General features: G+C 38.8%; 1 protein-coding gene across 3 annotated transcripts in view; it reads left to right on the top strand.

The window, feature by feature from the left end:
• Gmds (GDP-mannose 4,6-dehydratase) overlaps positions 1–17,008 on the top strand; it is a 604,350-nt gene that overhangs the window by 6,630 nt on the left and 580,712 nt on the right. The window lies entirely within an intron of this gene.

Genomic DNA, 17,008 nt, shown 5'->3' with positions numbered 1-17,008 from the left:
GTGACTTGGTTGGCTGAGGCAAGGGAACACAAATTCAAGGCCAACTTCAGCAACCTAGAGAAGCCCTAAACAACTTAGCAAGACCCTATCTTAAAATAAATGTGGGATGTGGCTCAGTGGTAGAGTCCCTGGGTTCAACCCCCAGCACCAGCCCCTATCCCCCACCAAAAAAAAAAAAAATGTGTAGCTTTAACTTTTTTATGAGTCAGTTTCTTAACTCCTAGCATGAAGGGTTACTTGATGATCTCTAAGGTCTGTTCATAATCTAAAGTGCCGTGACTTGCATGCTGAACCATCACTATGTGTAAATTAAAAATTTAGATATATATCTTTACATTTAAGCAGTGCAGTCATTTAATATCACTTTAAAAGATAAAGGCCAATGGGAGAATTAAAAAAAATTAAACCAGTGAACTGTTTACAGAATTTAGACTAAGAATTCACATAAGAATTTGTTAATAAGGTTAGAGTGAAAAATCCACCTTCAGAGGACATACCAAATGAATGAGGTAATAATATAGGATTTTAAAAATTCCTGTTATTTTTGGTAGGAATATTAAAGATACATAAACATTTGTATTTTGAACTTAGGGTTTATAAATTTGAGTTTTATTATTCAGCAAATATTTGTGTTTTGTGCTGGTTAGGTGCTGGGGATGTAGCAGTGAACAAGACAGAGAAGATTTCTTTCTGTCTTCAAGGACATGATTATCTGGTGGGGGATAAGCAGTTAGGTAGGTAATTATATTGCTATGATGATAATTCATGAATTATAGCATTATAAGAAGGTCTGCTCTTAAAATGTTGTAAAATATCATTAGTTCAACAAATTGAGTATCTCTTACTGTATACATTTCTGGTTAAAAATGCCATGTAATTAAAAGGGTTGGTTGTGAAGTTTTTTTTTTTAAGGAGATGGGATGTCACTATATTTAGCCCATGCTGGTCTTGAACTCTTGGGCTCAAGCAGTCCTCTGGTCTCAGCCTCCAGAGTAGAGTAGCTGGGACTACAGGCCTGTGCCATTGCAGCCTGCTGTGAAGATTGCTTTTGCGTGTGTAGTAAGCCGAGCTGCCTAGGGACCACCTGTGTGCTGTTTTATTCTTCTATTAGATGTAGAAATCTTTTGCATAGTCTTGCATTAAGTGAAGGTGGGTTAAACAAGTTTTTAATCTTACTTTCCTATCTTAGAGGCTATATTTTCTACCCTGAGCATTTATTCCAGTTGAGGCCTTTCCAGTTATTTAATCATATACATTTATGTATACACAGATAAGTCATACAGCAAGCATTTGAAGAAGTAAAGAAGTATTTGATGATCCGATGATCTTGTGATGATATAATTTAGAGGGCAGGTCTACTGATAGTCCTCCCCCCCCCCCCCCCACCGAAAATCACGAAAACTAGATTGAGACTTGGATTTGACATAGCAGTATGGTGTCAGAGACACTTGTAATAAACAGAATTTAACCTTGGCTCAGGCTGAAACCTGAGCTCAAATCCTGTTTCAAAAATGAGCGTATTAGCCAGGTTCAGTGTTGCATGCTTATAATCCCAGCAACTCAGGAGGCTGAGGTAGGAGGATCGTGAGTTCAAACCCAGCCTCAGCAACTTAGGGAGGCCCTAAGCAACTCAGCAAGACCCTGTCTCTAATAAAATATAAAAAAGAACTGGGGATATGGCTTGGTGGTTAAGTGCCCCTGGGTTGAATCCCTGGTACAAAAAAAAAAAAAAGAGTGTATTAAAGAGAGTCTGCTACTTACCGAGTGTACTTAGGCAAGCTATTTAGTCTCCTTGAACCTTTACTACTTCTTCACATTGCAGATTGATGTGTGGAATAGAAATGGTGGTTATGATGAAGTCTCTCACAGTGCCCAGCAGAATACTGTTTATGAAATGATAGATGTCATTATTTGTTATGTGTAATAAGTTCTCAAGATGGGGAGGAATGACAGAAGGATGGAGAAGTTTTTGGGAATAGATTTTAGGGTGCAGGTATGTAGAATGAACTTGAGCAGCATAAGAATGGAGGAGATAATACCAGCTCTCGGAATGACAAGGTTATGCGGTGGAGTGGGTTGTGAAGGAAAGAGAATCGTTAAGTATAGGAAATGTGAGATGGGGAAGAGTTGGCTATCCATGTTAGAGGCTGGCTAGATGGTTCACCATGGCTTGAAATATAGCCACTGGGAAGAAAAACAAACTTCTGGGAAGTATAGTGAATTAATTTGTTCCTCTTGAGTTTCAGGTGAGAGTATGTTCAATTTCACATAATCTATTAACTGTTTAAAATGTGTGCTTGGAATGTAGGTGAGAGAACATACAACCTGGATAGTGTCAAAGGTTAGAGGTAACTGCTGTGGAGTTGGGAATGTCCTGAAAGTATCCCTGTTGTTCTGTTGTAACTAGTCCTTTTCCCCCTCCTCCAGAACTTTCTGTGACTCCCTTTTATCTGACTTCAAAAGTAATACTTTCCCTTTAGTTTTGTGATTGAAGTTAACCAGGTTGCTTTCAGTATACTTCAGTTTTCCCATATTGATTGATTGATTGATACTCAGAGTTGAACCCAGAGGGCACTTATCTACTGAGCCACATCTCCAGCCCTTTTTTTTTTTTTTGTATTTTATTTAGACAGGGTCTCACTGAGTTGCTTAGGGCATCGCTAAGTGACTGGGGCTAGCTTTGAACTCATGATCCTCCTGTCTTAGCCTTGGGAGCCACTGGGATTATAGGCGTGCTCCACCCTCATTTATTTTTGTCCTAATGCCACATTCTTGTCCAAGGTCCCTCCAACATTTAGCTTATCATTCTTTTCTTTCCTTGAGGAATTTTGGGAATTTCACATTCCCTGATGAAAAGGAAGCAAGGTGCTCAGTTCCACTAACCATTCCTTTGTGAGCTTAATACATACATGAAATGAGTGAGGGAAGCATACTTGGAAGATTATTCTGTAGGATAGAGAGCCCATTATCAGTAACATTTGTGGCATTGGGGAACCAGTGTGCCAAACCTAGTCTTGGCAAGCCTGTAAGCAACTTTCATGCCAAATCTTGTGATTTACCTTAGTTAGTAATCCAACTGTTTGTATAAATCCACTCATTAAAATGACTCTCCTTTCTAGTGTGTTTTGGTGCTCAGTTATAAAAACTGAGTTACGTAGAATTAAGGTTAGATGATTTTATACACAGTGACTTTCTTTGCTGAAGGGTTTTTACTTCCTTTTTTTTTTCAAACTTTTCATTTCATGCCCTTGAAAGAATTTAAAATCTGATTTTTATTGGAATCCTTTCTTAGACATTCATGTATATACATTTGAACTTCAAGGGTGCAAAATAAAGGTATTTATATAAAGTATTTCTTATACACACAATTACATTTGGGAAATTAGTACTAAAACTTGTAATATTGTATATGCATTATGCTTAAGCATTGGGTTTGATTACCATGTGAAATGAATTACTTGGTTATGTTTAATGGAAACATGTACCTAAATGAGCAGTGAAGAAGTCTCTTATTTGCCCTTTTAGTAGCCTTTTAAATTAAAACATAGTTTTCTGTGTTTCTTAGAAGGGCACTCTGTTTGTATAATCATTCACAACTGAAATTAAGTTTTTGATATTCTTTTTTTCAAACTGTATTTGGATGGGTTCTTTAAAAATGGTAAATTGGAATTGTGCAAAAATATATAGGCACTGGTAGTATTTTTCGGTGGTCAATTTTTAAAAAAAATTATTTTTATTTTATTTGTTCTTTTTAGATATACATGACAGTAGAGTATATTTTGACATATTATACATACATGGAGTATAATTTATTCTAATTAGGATCCCATTCTTGTGGTTGTACATGATGTGGAGTTTCACTGATTGTGTATTCATATATGGACATAAGAAAGTTATGTCTGATTCATTCTACTATCTTTCCTATTCCCATCCCCCCTCCCTTCCCTTCATTCCCCTTTGTCTAATCCAGTGAACTTCTATCCTCCTGTCCCTACCCCCCCAACTTATTGTGTGTTAGCATCTGTATATCAGAATATGTGGCCTTTGGTTTTTGGGGATTGGCTTATCTCATTAGCATGCTATTCTCCAGGTTCATTCATTTACTGGCAAATGCCATAATTTCATCCTTGTTATGACTAATATTCCATTGTGTATATATTCTATATTTTCTTTATCCACTCATCTGTTGAAGGTCACCTAGGTTGGTTCCATAGTTTAGCTATTGTGAATTGTTCTGCTATAAACATTGACATGACTACATCACTGTAGTGTGCTGATTTTAAGTCCTTTGGGTTTATACCAAGGAGTGGGTTAGCCTGTCAAATGGTGGTTCCATTCCAAGTTTTCTGAGGAATCACCATACTTCAGTGGTTATTGCTAATGTTGATAAACAGTTTTATAAACTATAGCTTAGAGTGGAATCTCTCAAAATGTAATTGTGGTTGTGAGATATCCATAGGTTAAAATGCAAATCTGAAATATGCTTCTGTTTGAGTGTACCTAGTCAAGGAAAAAGACAGGGGGAACCCTGTTTGTCAATGATTTGGGGCCTCTTCAAGTTTCTCCCTAACAACTTAACCTCCTTCAGTTTCATGAATGATGGCAGAAGACATAAGCTCATGGGTCAGAGACACAAGACTTTATTACTCATAGCACAGTAAGTAGCATTAACTTAATGTTTGCTGTAATTCTGTTTGCACAGCATTCTCTTGATTCCTCTTATTCCACTATCCAAGGCCCAGGGGCAACACAGTGGTGGGTTGAGATGGATATTGCCCATACTATGGGTGTGCACCACAGTTGAGGAAATATGAGGTTAGGAAATACCAGTCTTTTTTTGTGTGTATGTGTGTGTGTGTGTGCTTGATGGGGTGTTGGTGTGTTGCCCAGGCTGGTTTTGAATTTCTGGGCTCAAGTGATGCTTCCACCTCAGTCTCTTGGTGTAGCTGGGGCTACAGGCACGCACCAAAAAACCTGGCTGGGAAAGGCTGATCTTTATTATAGAGTCTGCTAGTAAACTTGCCCAGTCTTTGCCTTGAGAAAGACATAATATCTTTATTATTCTGGATAGGAAACAAATGTTCTCCCTTCTCCAGAAAGAGAAACTGTCTCTATCTTAAAACTTGGCAACATTATGGATGTCCTTTAAAAGGTGGTCCTGAAAAAGCTGTCAGTGTATTTTCTTATAAGTTAGGTAGAAGCTGGAGAGACCTGTTGCCTCCCCACAGTGCTTGTTCTGTTACTGAAACTCACCAGTTTGATGACCCAGAATAGATTCTTTCTTATTTCTCCATGTATCTCTGTGGGGGCTTGAGCTTCACTTTTAATCCTCATTTTCTTTTTGCTTGAAGAACAGAATGGTAAGACCTGGTCTCAGATGCTTAGTGTAGTCCCCTCTACTTCTGTGGTGCTGGGCGTTGATCCCAGGTCCTTGTGTATGTTAGGTTAAGGGCTTCGTGTGGAATGGATAAATGGGAATTGCTATATTTAGCTATGTATATGAGAATGATTAGTATGGTGGGCCTGCCCTTGTATATTACTCTCAGCTGGTGTGAAGAACCCCATTCCAGAAGAATGCACTTCCATGCTTCCCCTGAGTGTGGCCCCCATTGAATGATTCCATCCCAGTAGGAACTTTCCCTTCCTCACTTGGCCCCTGGGTAAACAGAAGCCATTATTTGTTTTTAATTTACTCACTGAGTGATCATACATTTCTTTCATTATTTTTAATGCTTTCTCTTGATTTGTTTTAGAATCATACCTAAATCCTCTTATCTTCATTTTGAGATTACTGATACCATTTTTGAGAATGTTTGTGTAGTGTCTACAGCATGCTAATAGCCCTGCACTCAAGCTAAAAAAAAAAAAAAAAAAAAAAAAAATAGCTTGAATCTTTTCAGATTTTCTTAGTTTCTCTAAGGTCTTGTTTTGATTATCATGAGTTTCAATGTTCTCATTGGACTATAATCCGAAAATTTGCATATCTTACAAAGCGAGTCTGCTTTCTTTACTAATAGAATGCTTTTTCTTTTTTTCCCTTTTTTGTAAACATTGGCCTGTTTTATGTTTTTTTGTGTGTGTGGTACTGGGGATTGAACCCAGGACCTCACACATTTTAGTCAAGTACTGTTCCACTGAGCTAAATCCCCAGCCAAGGAATTCTTTATCTAGATAATTGGGGCCTCAAATAATAGTTGGAAGGAGTAAGAAAGATTGTGAGAGGAGAGTCAAAGGACTTAACTACTGACTGGATTCTCAAATTAGGGAAACTAAGGGAGAAGGAGGGTTTTTGTTTTGTTTTTGTGTTTGTTTCTATCACTGTTGTCAGTTATATTCAGTTTGTCGATGTCCACAAGGGCTATATTTTATTGCCATATCCCTAGTACAGTGCTCAGAATATGGTGGGCTCTCAATAGATATTTGTTAAATGACATCTAGTGTTAATATCTCCACCATAAAAATTACAGAGGAAATATACTGCACAAAAAAAGGACTTGGAATATAAGTGTGCAACATATCATACTTTGGAATAGGATTGACAAAACTATAGCTCATGGGCCAAATCTAGCTGCCACCTGTTTTTCATAAATAAGGTTGTATTGGACTTACCTCTGCTTGTTTAATTATTATTTTATTTCTGATTGCATCCACATAGCTGCATAGTTGAATAGCTGCAACAGGGACCGTATATCTTGCAAAGCCTGAAGTATTTATCACCTGACCTGTTACTGAAATAGTTCACCAAACCTTCTGTAGAGCTGTCTTCCCAGAATGATTAGTGGGCTTGCCACAGGAGTAGATGATATCTTCAAATGGGACAATCTGAGGATGGAAGGAACACAGGTGATGTGGAGAAGATGTTTGCATTTCAGGTTGGAAAAGAAGGAAGTGAGGAGTGATCAGAGAGAGAGAACAGAGTACTGAGTAATATCATGGAATCTGAGGGATGCCATGGTATTTCTGTTCTTTTGGTGGCAGAATATATGGAACAAAATTTATTGTTAGGGACATTTTGTATCTTCATGATGCTGTGCAAACATTACCACTATCTAGTCACAGTATTTCTTATCATCCTAAAATGTAACCCTATACTCGTTAAGCAATTACTCCCTGGTCTCTAACCCCTGGCAACCACGGATCTGCATTCAGTCTGTATGACTTTCCCTATTCTGGATATTTCATATAAATGGATCATACAATATATGACCTTTTGTGCCTGACTTCTTTCAGCTAGCATGATTTTCTGCTTTTATTGCTATGACAGAATACCTGAGACTAGGTAATTTATAAAGAAAAAAACTATTTTAGATTATAGTTTTAGAGGCTGGAAAGACACAGATCCATTGACTCAGTCTGTTCAGGGTCTTGTGCTGCTGATTCAACTCATGGTGGAAAGTAGGTGCAGTCAAATGAGAGACCATGTGGCAAAAGAGGAAGGAAGCAAGAGATAGATGAGGAAGCTCAACTTCTTTTATATTCTTCCCCTATATTATATTTTTCCCCTTTGATACTAGGGATTGAACCCAGGGCGCTTAACCACTGAGCCACATCCTAAACCCCACCTTTAAAAATTTTTTATTTTGAGACAGGGTCTCACTAATTTGCTTAGGGCCTCGCTAAGGTACTGAGGCTGGCTTTGAACTTGCAATTCTTCTGTCTGAACCTCCTGAGCTGCTGAGATTACAGGTGTGTGCCACCATGTCTGTATTCTGTATTTGTTTTTGTGGTGCTGAGGATTGAATCCTAGCCTTGAACATGCTAGGATAAGTACTTTATCCCTGAGCTACACCCAACCCTGAACTCCTGTTATAATAGCATGTTCTTATGGTAATTAATTTAGCTCCATAAGAGGGAGAACTCATTCCCCACAAGATGGCATTGATTTGCTTATGAGGGCTCTGTCACCATCATCGAAAAAGTATTCAGTAGGCCCCACCTTCTAACACTGCCACATTGAGGAATCAAGCCTCAGCTTGTGTTCTGGTGGGAACATGCCATATTCAAATCATAGAAATAATGTTTTCAAGATTCATCTATATTGTAGCATGTATTAAAACGTCCTTCTTTTCTATGACTGAATAATATTCCATTGTATGGAAATGTAACATTTTGTTCATTCTGTTACCTCTTGATGAAAATTTGAGTTGTTTCCACTAAAATGGTACAGTGAACACTCATACACAAGGATCTGTTTGAATATCTGTTTTTAGGGGTTTTTTTTTTGGTATGTATCCCAGAGTACAATTGTAGGACAGAGTTTTGAGTAAGAGGATTTAATATTGCAAATGTTTCAAGGGAGATCAGGGAGAATTTAGGACTGAAAAAAGGGCCTTTTGATTTTGGCCACCAAGAAGTTATTTGGTGGTCTTCAATAGAATGAAGAAAGGAATAGCAATTGGATTACAGAGATTTGATATGAAAGTAAAAACCTTAAGTAGAACAAATTATTATCTGCTGTCATTTCATTAAAAAAGTCATTTTACACACTAAAATCTAAGAGGAACATACTCTCAGAATAAAGAACCATGACCAAGTTATCTTTCAACTTTGTGAACTACTTTAGTGTCTCAAAATATTTTCTCATTTTGCTAAAGAATAGTTTAAAAACGTGCATATATTGGCATTAGTCCATGAATTGTATTTGAGAATCACCATTGAATACTATTTTAAAAAATTCAGTTGGCCGATTCTCAAAACTCAAAATTACTTTCTTGGGGATAGAGATCTTGTCTTAAATTTGTGCCAACATTTTTTTGAACTACAAGGTAGGACACAACCTCATATATACACGATCTAGAGTGGAGCTAAGTATTGAATAACAGGACTGTTTGGAAACTGCTATCCTTCCTGGTACCCATTTGATACTGAGCACCATAAAAGGTACTTGGGAAACATTAGTTGATTGGTTGAGATTTCATTTTTGACTCCTTTTCTGTGTTGGAATGACTCCTCAGGCAGTTTTCATCCTTCACATATTATTCCATTAAAGCTGGTAGAGTTAAAAATACTCTTTGAGTCCTTTCAGCTTTGTTTCTGCAGCTGTCCCCAGTCTCTGAAGGAATATTCAAATCATCGTTGTGTTGTTTCAGTTTTAATTTGAAACTGAAATCAAGTTTTTGGGTCTTCTGGGTGGTGACAGATCTCATAGTTTTGACTAGATACCCCTTCTTATCTGCCTTTATGATGTTGACTGGGACATCCAGTTGATCAACCCTGGCTATGTGATGGTGGAGGGAAGATTGGCAGGGGGACTGTGTTAAATGTATTGGGTGAATTTCTCAAGATGGATGGAAAGATTTGGGGATTTTGGGGATTGTTTTGAGGTAAAGTAATACTATGATACTACATGTTTTTTGCAGTGTTTGTCTATATGTCTTTGTGTGTGTGTGTGTGTGTGTGTGTGTGTGTGTGTGTTACTGAGGATTGATACCCAGGACTTTGAGCTTGTTAGGCAAGCATTTTTCCAACTGAGCTATACCTCAGCCCCCCCCACCTCCCCTTTTTGAGATCGAGTCTTTTGAGATTGGGTCTTGCTAAGTTATAGAGGATGCCTTAAACTTGCAATCCTCCTGCTTTAGTCTCCCAAGTAACTGGGATTACAGTTGTGTGTCACCATGTCTGGCTTGATTTTTTTATCTTTAAATAAAAATTTTGAAATAGGAATGGAATAAGTATTGAAAGTATTGAAGTCCCTCTATTTTTATCTTTCAACTGTTTCATAGATTACAGAGATTTTGAAATTTTATCTCATCCATTTTGCTATTTTGACTAGTTTAAGAAGGTTTGAATTATTTCAGTTTATGCAGTATTTTCTTTCTCTTGTGTTTTTAATCTTTACTGATGTTGAACATATAGGTTTTGACCCAATTAGGGATAATCAAAAGTGTATACTACTTCCAGACTATTTTGGGAAGTTTGGTTTTAATTCCTAAAAACAAGGGAATATCTTTAAAAAGTTCTTTTTTCTAGTCCAGGCATATGATTGGGAGCTCAACTAGAAATCTTAGAAGGTTCACTGTAGAGTACACAGCAATTGTAGTGGGCTTAGGGTTTGGTCCAGGAAACCTGAAATTACTGTTGAGCTCTCTGAAGAGTACAAATCTTTTAACTTTTATGGACTTTTATTTTTTCCCTCTTTTATATCTATTTCAGAAAATAGATATAAATATACATAGGGGATAAAGGCATCTAAATTTTTCATTAGTTTTCACAAGTTAAAATTTGGATAATTTTTACTGTTTGAGTTTGAGAAAGATTTCAGGAGTTAATCCAATGGTGGAACTCTGAAGAGGAATTCAACTGTTGGTTCAGAAGTGTCTGATGACTGTCATGGAAGAGGTATCAGCTTTGTTTCTGAAGTATCTTGGGCCAAGGCTGCTCTAGGAAGGAATGAGCCTTGAGGTTTATGAGGTAGAGGGATCTGCAGAAAAACTGGGTTGCAGTTTAGTCCTCCTCAGGCCAAACAACCAAGAAATGCTTTGGAAGGTTATCTATGTAACTTGATGGTTTTTGTTTTCTGTTTAATTGTAGTAGGACTGTGTTAATAGGCAAATCGTTTTTGTCAGGAATGATGAGGTCTAAGGACCCATTTTGGTGTCTGAATCCTTATCTTAGAATTGAGAGAAATCTGTTCCCAACAGAAACAAAGGCAGAGGAGAACCAGATAGATGAACACGAGTTTGATTCCTGACCTCAGTACTTGGTGCTGTGGGCAAACTTCTAAATCTCTCTGCACCCTACTTATCTGTACCAGGAAGTGATAAAACCTTATCTTAGCAGGAAGTAAGAAAGGGCCTTGCACAATGGTGTTTAGGAAAAGGGAATAATAGTATCCTATCACTTTGGTTTTTCCAGTACACCAGACTAGATGTTGGCTATGCCCTACCTCCAGACATCTGGTTGGCCGATGACTCTTCTCTTGTAGTGGTGTCCTGAGGGGGTTTGTGGGAGGAGATAGTCTCTGGACTACCTTCCACCATTGGAAATCCACCTCAGGAACTCTTGCTGTAGTCTCTCTCCTTCCTCTTGCCTCCCATTCAAAGCCTCTGGTTCTGTTGCTGCCCACAGCCAGGCTTTCCCCTTCCATTTTCTCTTTGTCCATTGGCATTTTGTTTCACCCTGCTCCTCTGATACCCATGTGATAAAGTAGTTAACAGAGGATGCTGGGGGCTAATTCTAATTTTGGAAAAGGGAGCTCCACAGCACTGCCCTGTTGGAACTGAGATAGCCATTTCATGCAGCAAAACCATGTAAGTGGCAAAACTATATAACCTTATAAGTGTTGCTCTACGTATGTGCTTCAGGAACTAAGTTTGTGTTCAACTGAATGCTCTTCCCATGAAGAAATGGGTACAAGTTTAAATAATTTATTTTCAAGTGTGTTTTTGGAAGGATTTGTTAAAGCACTCCCCTTTGATTTGTTAGTACCACCAGTTCAAAATCCCACTTATCTTAGGTTGAAACATGACCACCCTGGTTATTGGGAAGGGGTGCTTTCTTGATTTACTTGCAATAATGTGGTTCCTTTCTCTTAAGAGCTGTTTTACCTGTTTAAAAAATGAGGTCATTGCATGGCAGGTCATTTAAGAAGTGGAGGTGCAGAAGGGTTGGAGTGACAGTGAAGGAAAAGGGAGGGGCTAAAAAGGGAGAGGAGGAAAAGAAGAGAGGTCAAAGGCCCCAGAAGTGCTGGGAAGCACAGAAGGGTCGTGTTGAGTCTTTAGTTTTCATTTGCCTCAATAAATGAGTCCTTTTAGATCAGTGGTGGAATGTCATAAACATTTAATCCTGAGTGACAGTCGCATTGACACAGCCTTGCTGCTTATTTCCAAGTAAAGCCAAACATGCTCAGGCAGGTATCTGCCATTCTTATTTCTTTAGGAAAAGTTGCTGAAGATGAATTGTACCTTTGTTTGGGAGAATGGTACGCTTGTCCTGGTTCGGCACCAAAAGGAAGGTTTGAGCAACTGCTTGCTTTCCTTTTACCATATACGTCACACTGTGGACCCTGCACAAGCCTAGGCTGTGAACTGAAAAAGGGTTTGCACAGCTGTGTCTTGGTTTCACTGAGTACAGGCGTGTGTCTGTTTCCCATGTTGCCTGGAAATGCTGCACAAACTATGAAGGTAGAAGCAGGTGGGAGAGCCTGTGTTTGGATAGCAGTCCCAAGTTCTGGGTGTATGTGTGTCCCAGGAGGGTTCTGGCCCTGCTTTCTCCCCTTCCTCCCCGCCCCCCCCCCCTTTTTTTTTAGATACTGGAGATTAAGCCCAGGGATACTCTATTACTGAGCTACATCTCCAGTCTTTAAAAATTTTTTTTTTGTATTTTGATACAGGGTCTCACCAAGTTGCTCCGGGCCTCAGTAAGTTGCTTAGGGCCTTGTTAAGTTGCTGAGGCTGTCTTTGAATTTGCTGTCCTTCTGCCTAAGCCTCTTGAGTCTCAGGGATCACAGGCATATGCCATCATGCTGGGCGTGGCCCTGTTTTCTTCTCACTTGGGTGGCCTCTTAGATTCAGCTGCCTATGTAGCCCAAGGGGTCGCTGTGAAACAGCCTTTCATTCTGGAGTCTCAAGGAAATCTCTGCTGCCCAGACCTCTCCTTCAACTCCAGGCTTAAGTGCTTGCTTCACCTGCTGTGTCCAGTTCCATCTTGGGTATGTTCTTTTGAGCTGGCTTTCCCCCCATTCTCTGCCTAGGAATTGCTACAATTCTCACCAGTACCAACTGGTTTTCTAGATTGGAAGCTCATCTCAAAGAATTTTGTGTGGTGTGTGTGTGTGAGTGATTTGACCTCTGATTTCAATTCTTTACAAAGAAAAGTAAGTCACCTTTTGCAGCTAAAGAAGGTACAGCCTTCTTTATGGATATGCATATGGATCTTGTAGTGGGTCTGGGGTCTTTCCTGAGTGATTCTTTGGAAGTTGGTAGGTATTGAAATGTACCAGGGACTATAGGATACTGAATGCATTTGGGGTTTTAGGGTGAGGAATATTCCCATCTGGAGACTTATCATCAGATAACCTGCTTTATCTCTTATTAAAATTGTCAAAGACATTTGCTCTTGTATTTTAGTGCAAATGTTAGTTATTTTTAATTTCATTTTATTTTAAGAAGATGTAGTTCAGGGCAATAAATACAAATAGAATCACAGTTTATTAGTCTTTGACATCTTTAAATACTTCTAAACATTTTTCTGTAATGTTGCTTGAAGATTACATTTCCAGATGTTCATATTCCATTTCTGCTTATCCTGATAGGGAGGTTGTTACAATGCTTTTGTTGTTGGGAGTATCACTATGATGTATTATTTAAGTTTTGTTAATGATATACTCTGTGAAAGTACTGATTAAATTTAATTATACCACAAAATTTAGTTGTGCTTTTATTCTTATGAATACTTACCATAAGCTAAATATGACTTTTAGATCCAAGGAGAAATCATGATTTCACATATCTGTAGCTCTGACAAATTCTTTCAAAATTTGTGAACTGCATCCTGGGATTCTACTATAGAGACTTCCAACTTTATGAATTTCATATTATTTCTACCCAAAAATCAGGATTCTACGCCCAAGGCCAGTTCTGAACAAAATCAAATGTAGTTGGCTCTCTCTATTGATGGGATTTACATCTGGATTCACCCAACTGTGGAACAAAAATATTGATTAAAAATTGCACTGAAGATGTAGCTCAGTGGTAGAGTGCTTGCCTAGCATATGCAAGGCCATGGGTTTACTCCCCAGCACACACTGCCCCACCAAAAAAAGAAAAAAAGAAAAATATTGTATCTGTTCTGAACATGTGCAGACTTTTTTTCTTACTCCTTAAGCAATGCAGCGTATAACTACTGACATAACATTTACCTTGTATTAGGTATCATAAGTAATCTAGAGAAGATTTAATGTATACAAGAGTACATGCATAAGTTCAATGTGACTGTTGTGCCATTTTATATAAAGGACTTGAACATCGACAGATTTTGGTATCTGTGGATGGTACTGAAACCAGTCATCTGCTGATAATGAGGGACTCTGTATGCTATTGGTAGTGCTTAGATCAGGCTAAAGACCAGGGTGGCCCATAGATGGCTTGGAGAGGGAGGGTTCTCACCTGAGCTCAGGATGAGTTTATCTGGACTTCTGTGCTGATTTTCTGCTCCTGAAAGTCTTGTATTGTGTAGTCATGGCGACTTGTTGAAAAACTCTAGTAAAAAAGTGCAGGGTCAAACCTTCACTTGCTAACTTGAGTTGGTGTTGGTCTTTAATTATGTGAGAAACACCGTGTGCCTTACACAATTATTTTTTTCTCCCCCGCCCATTTGTCTTATACCTCTCCACTATTTCTTCCTTTTTTTTTTTTTTTTTTTTGGGTGGGGGTGGCAGGTACCGGGAATTGAACTCAGGGGCACTTGACCACTGATCCACATCCCAGCTCTATTTTGTATTTTATTTAGAGACAGGGTCTCACTGAGTTACTTAGAGCCTGGGTTTTGCTGAGTCTCACTTTGAACTTGTGATCTTCCTGCCTCAGTCTCCTGAGCCTCTGGGATTATAGGCATGCACCACCATGCCTGTCTTTCCACTATTTCTTTACAGTTTTCTTTCCCTACCCTCTTTCCCCTTCTTCAGGTTAGAAATTCAGGGGTTGGAGTGAAAGTAGCTTATCTTCCAGGGGTAGAGTTCACGTGCCATAAGGGGCAGAAGAACTGTAATGGCAGTCCTTGTCCTCCCTGATATGATTGCCTGTGGGTGGTCATTGTGTCTCAGTTTTTGGAACAAACAATGGAATCTTATTTCAATAGTTGTGGAAAGAGCATTATCGGTCTATGTAGGTTATGGACCAAGTGGAAGCAAGTACCTTTCTGACTCGTTTGTCTTTCACCCTTGAAACATTTCCTTATTCTACTCTGTTAAATTTCACAATCATTCCCCTCTGATTCCTAGCTTCTAGGTAATAACAGGTGCTTTTCTACTTTCTATCTTGATGTTGATAATCAGTGTTTGCCTACAGCAAACATTCTGATCCAAATGCAAGCTGCGAAATCTAAGGATTAGCAAACAATTCATCATTCTTTCACAGTGGCATAGGACCCACCAGAATGAACCTCAGAAGACAAGCTTGTGGTGTAGGAGCAGGAGAAAGTACAAGTTGGAGGGAGTTTGCTTAGTTCTTCTGTAAAGTGTCCTTGTTAGCCAGTGTCTGAGTTCAAATCTTTCTGCCAATTCTTAGTTCTGTGGCCTTGAGGGAATTATTTAACCTTTCTGATTTAGTTTTCTCTTTTGTAAAGTGGGGATAATAGTACTACTTACTTTATAGGTGGGGATTAAAGGATACAGTGCCTTATACATGATAAGTACTCGGTAATATTTTACTGTTAACCATTCTGAATGATAATCTACTTTGACCCAGAATTCTTTTTCCTGAAGACATGCTGTAATTTAAGTGCAATAACCAACTCATAACTTCTTTGCATGCTCAATTAGACATACTTTTATGAAGGTGTTTGATTTTGGCAAGTGCTATACTGAAGTTTTTTCTTTATCAGCATTCATTGTGGGATGCAATACCAAATTGTACACAGGATATTTCTGACCAATGATCCCTTTGCTCCCATAACTATAAAGTAAATTTTAAACTATCAATACATTCTTTTTTAGAATAACATTTTTTCTCCTATAGGAACATTCATTGAGATCTCTTTTTTAAAAAAAAATCTTTTAGTTGTAGATGGACACAATATCTTTCTTTATTCATTAGTTTTTTCATGTGGTGCTGAGGATCGAACCCAGTGCCTCACACGTGTGAGGCAAGCGCTCTACCACTGAGCTCCATCCCCAGCCCCATTGTGATCTTTTATTTGGAAATCAATTAGGATGCAAATTGAGACTAGTGTCCAACTTTTTTAATATATGACCAACATTCCCAATATCATATCCCCAGTGAAATGCTAAGTCATCTGAGACTGATGCCTAGTGGTCATTGTTGCCCCATGGCCAGTTCCACTTTAGAGACCACTACAGTGAAGTGCAGTGATCCAGCATCTGTGTCAATGGGGACAGATAACCCTAGAGTTCCACAAAGGGTTGTCTCTCATCCTTTGTTTCACAGTCTAGTGTCTGTAGTCACTGTCTACTTGCTTAACAACTCTCTAACTCACTATTTGATTACTCTTCCCATCACACCCACAAGTGCTGTCATCCAAGAACATTAATGACATTTTGTAGAAGCAGTGGTAACTTATATCTTTGTCCTGTTTGCTTTGTTGGTACTTGTGGTCATTGCTAGGCCCTTATTTCTTGACCTTCCTTCCACCCTCTGCTGGTTTTTCTTCTATCTCGACATCAGTTTGAAGGTTGGCACATTTTAATATTCCATTCCTTGCTCTTTTTTCTACTTTACTTTCTGTGTCCATAGCTGTAGCTCCTCTGCTCTTATGAGTCCCACATTACTGTCTCCAGGCCACATTTGCTCCAGACTCTCAATGTCAGATGCCTTAACATGTCCACATAGATATTTCATAGGTGTCTTCTGTTTCACATATCCAAAGATGAATTCATTTCCTCACTCCCTTCTGTCATCTCCCTTCTCTAATGTAGAGCATCACTATCATCCATTCATTCAGGAGCCAAAGTCAGAAATCTCAGAGTCATGCTATTCTCTTCTGCCTTCACCTTTAATGTCTTCACCAGTAGGTTCAGTTGATTTTACCCTATTGACATAGCTTTGGCATCTGCTTCAGCACTGATCTTTTCACCACCCAAATCAGTCACCTTGTCTTGCCCTGGTTATTGCAGTCACCTCCTACCTGGTCTTTCTGTCCACTCTCTCCTTTTCTTTCATTTGTTGCTAGTGAGTTCTAGCTGAAATTACTTTCTGATCATGCCCCGCTTTTGCTTAAACTCTGGGTGGCTGTAGCCCCAGAGAAGGTATAAACTCCCAGAGTCCCAGACATTGTGGCTAAGACTTTCCTGCCTTTGCATCATGTGCCTCTCGACTTACGTGTGTGCCCTTTG

This window comes from Sciurus carolinensis, chromosome 7 (assembly GCF_902686445.1).
Source record: "Sciurus carolinensis chromosome 7, mSciCar1.2, whole genome shotgun sequence".
Taxonomy (NCBI): domain Eukaryota; kingdom Metazoa; phylum Chordata; class Mammalia; order Rodentia; family Sciuridae; genus Sciurus; species Sciurus carolinensis.
The sequence above is the reverse complement of the archived record's forward strand: the minus strand, read 5'-3'. Positions and strand labels throughout refer to the sequence as shown.